Source organism: Microtus ochrogaster, chromosome 10 (assembly GCF_000317375.1).
Source record: "Microtus ochrogaster isolate Prairie Vole_2 chromosome 10, MicOch1.0, whole genome shotgun sequence".
NCBI lineage: Eukaryota > Metazoa > Chordata > Mammalia > Rodentia > Cricetidae > Microtus > Microtus ochrogaster.
In genome coordinates this window covers 47,961,685-47,967,663 of record NC_022016.1, presented here as the reverse complement: position 1 = coordinate 47,967,663, position 5,979 = coordinate 47,961,685, and positions in this window count along the sequence as shown.

Below are 5,979 nucleotides of genomic sequence, written 5' to 3'. Positions count from 1 at the left end.
TTGAGCCCCAGCCCCAGCCCCAGCCCCAGCCCCAGCCCCAGCCCCAGCCCCAGCCCCAGCTCTCAGGAATGGTTCTACGAAATGCTGTAAGGCAGAGATCACACACTCATCCCACCCTGGTTCCTGCAACTTTAACACACTGTTTGGTGAGTTGCTGTCGTTTTGAAGGTCGGCATCTAGACCTTCAAAGCTGCAAGTCGGAAAATTGTTTTCTTCCACTGAGGGTGAGAGAAACCAGTTTACAGCGCTAGCCATCTTTCTGGTGTCTGGATGAGCAGGAACACGTGTTTTCAGAGACTAGCGAGGCTTCCAGCGACCTTTTTTCTCAAACTGCCTAACATGCCAAAGGCCCTGGGTTCTGTTCCTAGCACCGCACATACCCCCCACACCCCCACACATCGAATGGGTGAGCAAGTTGGCTCTGTGGGTAAAGGGGCTTGCTATAAAGGCCTGAGGACCTGAGTTTGATCCCTGGGTTCTGTCGTAGAAGGAATGAGACCTGAGGAGGGAGGGTTTAGACATGGGGGGGGGTCATCACTCATTCGCTGGTTACCACAGACTGCTGCAGAACTAGCAGCTGTGGGGCAGTTACCCTCACGTATTTGGAGATCAGAACCTTCACAGTCTTCAAGTTGCTGTCATATCTTAGAGATTCTGGGTCAGGACCCAGGGCCTTAGAGACTCAGCCAAGCCGGTGCCACCTGCTCCGGATTTCTTGGCACTTTGAGGATAGCGACAAAGAACTCTCATTTTTACTGATTGTTATTATTACACCTCGTTAACGTGTTACTAAAATATATTAGAAATGATGAGAAAACGCAGGCTGGATGTAACTTTGTGGAGTGCTTGCCTGGCACACACCAAGTCCTGGATCCATCTCTCAGTACCTTATAAACCAGGCGTGGCCATGCACACCTCTAATGGAGCGCTAGAGAAGCAGAGGCAGGAAGATCAGGAGTTCGAGGCCAGCCTGGCGTATAAAAGCCCTTGCCTAAAAAACAATTTCTTTAAAGATGTAAAAATATTTATTATTTTCAGAAGAATAAATATATTACATGTTAAATTAATTGTTATCTTTTTATGAAAACAAATTCGATTTCCCAAGACAAAAACTCTACCCAGGCAGGGTGACCTTGCTTCGTTTTTGACAGTTCTTACGTTTGGTATTATGATAACAGTTGACTCTTGCACACAGCCCCCAGGAAGGTCTCAGGGTCCCCCTAACCCTCTGAGAAGGGTGTGGATTGGAGGCATTCCCCTGTGGACCAAGGTGGAGGCCCGTGGTCAGAGCTTTTCTGACCACCTTAGGGATTGGAAGGGAAGCCCAGGGCTGTGGGGAAGGTGGCCAGACTTTGCCCGCAGAGGGCAGAAGTGAGTACCAGGAGCCTCCAAGGCTGACTTGGTGCCCAAGCTGGGCTACTAAAGAAGCCATGCGGGAGGGGTGACAGACCCTGTTTTCAACTCTAGGGTGGAAGGTCTGCCCACTCCCCAGAGGCCATGCTCGGAAAAGTCCTGGGCCAGGAAGGGAGGCATTAGCAGGAGGGAGCATGGCACTATGAATCCAGGAAGGCAAGTTGTCAGGACACCAGGAAAGGACCTCTGGGAACGGAGCTGGTGGGCCTGGGAGCAGTACCTGGTGGCCAGCAGGTGCTACTAAGGAAGGGTGTGTCTGACTCCTCCCAGCAGTGAGGTCAGAGCTTGTTCTTAGGAGCAGCTGTCATGGAAACTGGCAAGAGCCCAGCCAGAGCAGACCTGGTGACACGGAGGTCTTAGGTGCCCAGGCTGTGTAGACAGCCTGATAAGGTGTGTGTGCTAGGGAGGGGGGTCGTCAGTACGGAAGGGACCAAAGATTTCTCCCTGCGATTGAATCTCTGCTGTTCCCAGATCCTGACTTCTGGCCAGGAAGAGGTGGTGCTGGTCCAGTTGATCCCACAGGGGTCCTTCCTTCAACCTCCCTTGTTCTGTGGAGCACTTTGCATAATTCTCTTGGGCCTCTGGGGACTGGTTTGGTTGTACACAAGCCATGTCTCCACCTTCGGGCCTCTGCCATCCCTGCCCCCGTGCCAGCCAACCGCAAGCTGGCTGTTTCTGAGTTGCCATCCTCAGATATGGAGGAACCCCAAGACCGCCAGGAGAGAAGCCAGATCTGTGTTCGAGTCAGGGTTTCTACTGCTGCAAGGGAACACCATGACCGAAAGCAAACTGGGGAGGACGGGGTTTATTTGACTTACACTTCCACATCTTAGTCCGTCATTGAAGGAAGTCCGGACAAGCCAGGCAGGGCAGGAACCTGGAGGCCTGCAGGAGCTGATGCAGAAGCCATGGAAGGGGGCCAATCACTGGCTAGCTCACATGGCTTGCTCAACCTGCTTTCTTATAGAACCCAGGACCACCCACCCTGGATGGGACCCTCCCCTATCAATCACCAATTAAGAAAATGTCCTACAGCTGAATCTTACGGAGGCATTTTCTCAACTGAGGTTCCTTCCTTTCAGATGACTCCAGCTTGTGTCAGGCTGACGGAAGACCAGCCAGGACAGATGATAATGAAGGCTGACAAGTGACAAGTGCCAGGTCTTGCACCGAGGAGACTTCACTCAGGTCTCAGGACAGACACCGAGACTTAAAAGATATTGTCATCCTGTGCTAGGAATGAGAAACGGAGGAACAGAGAGGTTGTGTAACTCTCTTGGGGTCACACAGCGGGAAATGGCAGAGGTGGGGGGAGGGGAGGTTTGAGCCCAGGCTGTTGATGCAATATTAAATCTAATGTTTCTCTGTTGGAATGGATGCCATTCCAGAGTGCCACAAGATGGCAGCCACAGGAAGAGCTGTGAGGTCTCTGAGGTGGCACTGTCCCAGGTGGGGAACATGGGGAAGGCTTCCTGGAGGAGGTGCTGTGTGGTACAAGTAATTGCCCTCCCCCACAAAAAAAGAGATTGGAGGGCGGAGGCATCCCAAGCAGTGGATCCAGAGTAGGTGCAGAGAGGACACCCAGAGCCAGGCTGCTTCAGGGCTGCCAGGGCCTTACAGAGTGGCTGGGGACCTTGAAGTGACTGCAGGGACTAGGACAGGGTCGTGTGGAAACAGATGGATGCCACTTCCATCTGGAGTTTGGACCCCTCACATGTCAAATGTTCAATCTAAGGCCACTGCCTTCCTCTGAACCCTGGCCGCGGAGGCAGCCTGTCCTCTCCCTCCATGACATCCCGTCAACTTGCAAAGGGTAGAAACCCTGCATCCCCACAGTCTGGTCCCTTCTGACCCTGTGCCTTGCAACCTACCCTCAGCCCCCACCGCACCCTGCTTTCCTTGGGCCAAGCTGTTCCTGTTCCTGCCGCCTGGACCCTGCTGCAGACTGAACCACCTCCCTCTACCTTCAAACCATCCTAACTCCCCACCACCCTCCTTCCCCTGTGCCTGGGTGGCCTCTCAAAGCTCGCCAGGAATCCAAGTTTCTCAGCCAGAACCCTTGCCCGCATGCTCCGCCTTCACGCTATGATCCAGGCTTCTGGCCTTCTCTCTACTTTCATGGAAGCCCTACACCTCAAGACCTTTGCACCCACGGCCTGGAAGCCCAGCCCTGGGCTGCCCTCTCCAGAGACCAATAGTGACTTGGCCTTTGCTCTGGGTTCTACAGCCCCATTTCCCCCTGGTGTCATGTCATGTGTAGTTTCAACTATCTCTTCTGGTGAGCCACTTTCGATAAGATGAGAAACTGGGAGAGAGGAAGGCCTGTTCCCCCATCAGTGCATAGCTCCGAGCCCAGGCTTAGTAGGTGAGTTCTCAGTAGTATTTGCTGAATTACTGAATGAGACATGATGCCTGCTGCTAAGGAGTTTGGGCGCTCTGGACAGAGCTAATGTATACTAATGCTAGACTCCCACCACCCCCATGGAAGACAAAGTATGACGGGGACAGCTACGGGAGGCTACTGCAAACTCTCGAGTAGTTTCTCTACAAGAATGAACTGTGGGACCCTGAAGGATGAATAGGAGTTTATTAGACAGAGTTGGACCAAGAGCTGGGAAGCCCACCTTGCTGAACTAGTATCAGTGAGTGAGGCCAGGAGCCCAAAGGATGTTGGGAGAGTTATCCCCGATGGCTGACTCTCACTGAGTGAGGCTCCTCTTGCCTGGGAGCAGCACAGTACAGACCCAGGGAGCCCGCACACCAAAGACTTAGTCAGATGTAGCATCCTGCATTGATTCTCCCTCCCCCAGCTGTGTGACCTTGGCTGAGTCGTTTGCCCTCTCAGAACCCCAATTTTCCTCTCCTGTGAAACAGTACAAGTCTGTCTAAGACAAGGAAGGGGTGCAGAGATGGGGTTGTGAAGAGGCAGAGGCAGGAGAAGAGTTGTGTTATTGACAGCCTGAGAGCAGTAGGGGTCAACAGAGGGTGATGGGGGCCAGGAAAGGCACTGCCTGGGCCTGCAGAGGAAGCCTGGCCTAGCCAATGTTGGCCCCGGCTGGGTCTTTAGCTCTGAGAACCAAGACAACCGTGGCTGCTGCTTTGAACCACTGGGGCATGGTACCTTGCTATGAGCTCCCCATCACTGCACGTGAAAAACAACCTTATTTATGCATGCACTTATCCCCCATCCTTCTCCCAAGAGCCAGACTCCAAGAGGCAGATACTGTCTATTACGATCACCAATCACCGAGTCCCAGAAGATCTGGGACAGTCTTCAGTAAATGGATGCTCAGCAAGTATTTGGCTGAGTCAGAGGTCGATGCCTGAACTCTCTTCAGTCTGACGTTCTCCAACTGACTGGTCCCAACACACAGTCCAGTGAGGCCCCGAGGCTCCACCAGGCCACCTCCTACACATCCTGATCTTGAAAGCATTTTAAAATCACACTTTTTCACGTGTGTGTGTGTGTGCACGCGCATGTGCACACACGCATGCGTGCACACGCGCCAGGACACTTGCAGAGATCTCAGAGCACTACTCTCAAGAGTCAGTTCTCTCCTCCCACATGGAGATCCTGGGACTGGAACTCAGATCGTCGGGCTTCAGGGCAAGCGCAGCCATCTTGACAGCCTACATCGGCTTTTGACAAATTGCTCCATCCCCAACCCCAGACACACGGGCTATATCACTCACACTCCTGCAGAGGCAGTGGAGCCTGTGACGACAAGCTTGGAGGTGTGGGGACCCCAGACCTGGTTTTATCACCCACCGCTGTTCTGTCTATTTTCCTCTCTGGAAAACAAGGACAGACTTCCCCAAGCTCTCATGGCAACTCTTAGGGCACGAGCCGCAGTAGGCGCTAAATAAACGGTAACTAGACTCAGCGCTCCTTGATCCCTGGTCTTCCCTGAGAGGCTGGAACTCTCTGGCAGTAACCTGTCTGACATCCCCGGGGCCTGATGGGCTCTCAGGACACTCAGTACAGCCTGTCTGAGTCTGGAAATTCTCTTCCATGCGTGCGTTGCAGCTCCCCAGTGGGCTGCCCCACCCTGGCTGGGTTTTATTGAGGCTCTTCCCCCCCCCCCAAGGAGAGAAGCCGCCTTTGATCTCTCTCCACGGGTTCTTGCTTTGATGCCTGTACCCAGGGACCTGCTGAGAGTCTGCCCACTGCTGCTGCTTCAGGCTGGGCCCTCGGCTGGCGGGTGCCTCCTCTTCTACCAACCTCAATTTCTCCGGAGGGAAGCCGGTGCAAAGGGGGTGTTCAGTCAGACAGTCTCTGAATTCAGAGAGATGTCATTTTAACCCCAAGTTCTCTGGAAACATTCCCTTCTTAAATTCCTGGGACAAGTCGGTCCTCAAGGAAGCATGAGGCCAGGAGAGGTGATGGTCTGTCTCATGCAGTCCACTAGAGGTGGTACAGAGATTCAACCCAGATTGCTTTTCTCCAGAGCTCACTTATTCCTGAGACCCCTAAGGAGCTGTGGTCCATGACATCCTGGTTCAGTCAACATGGGGATTTGCAGGCTCACTCTGTTCTTGGAGGGGACCAGAGTCTGGAGGAGGCCC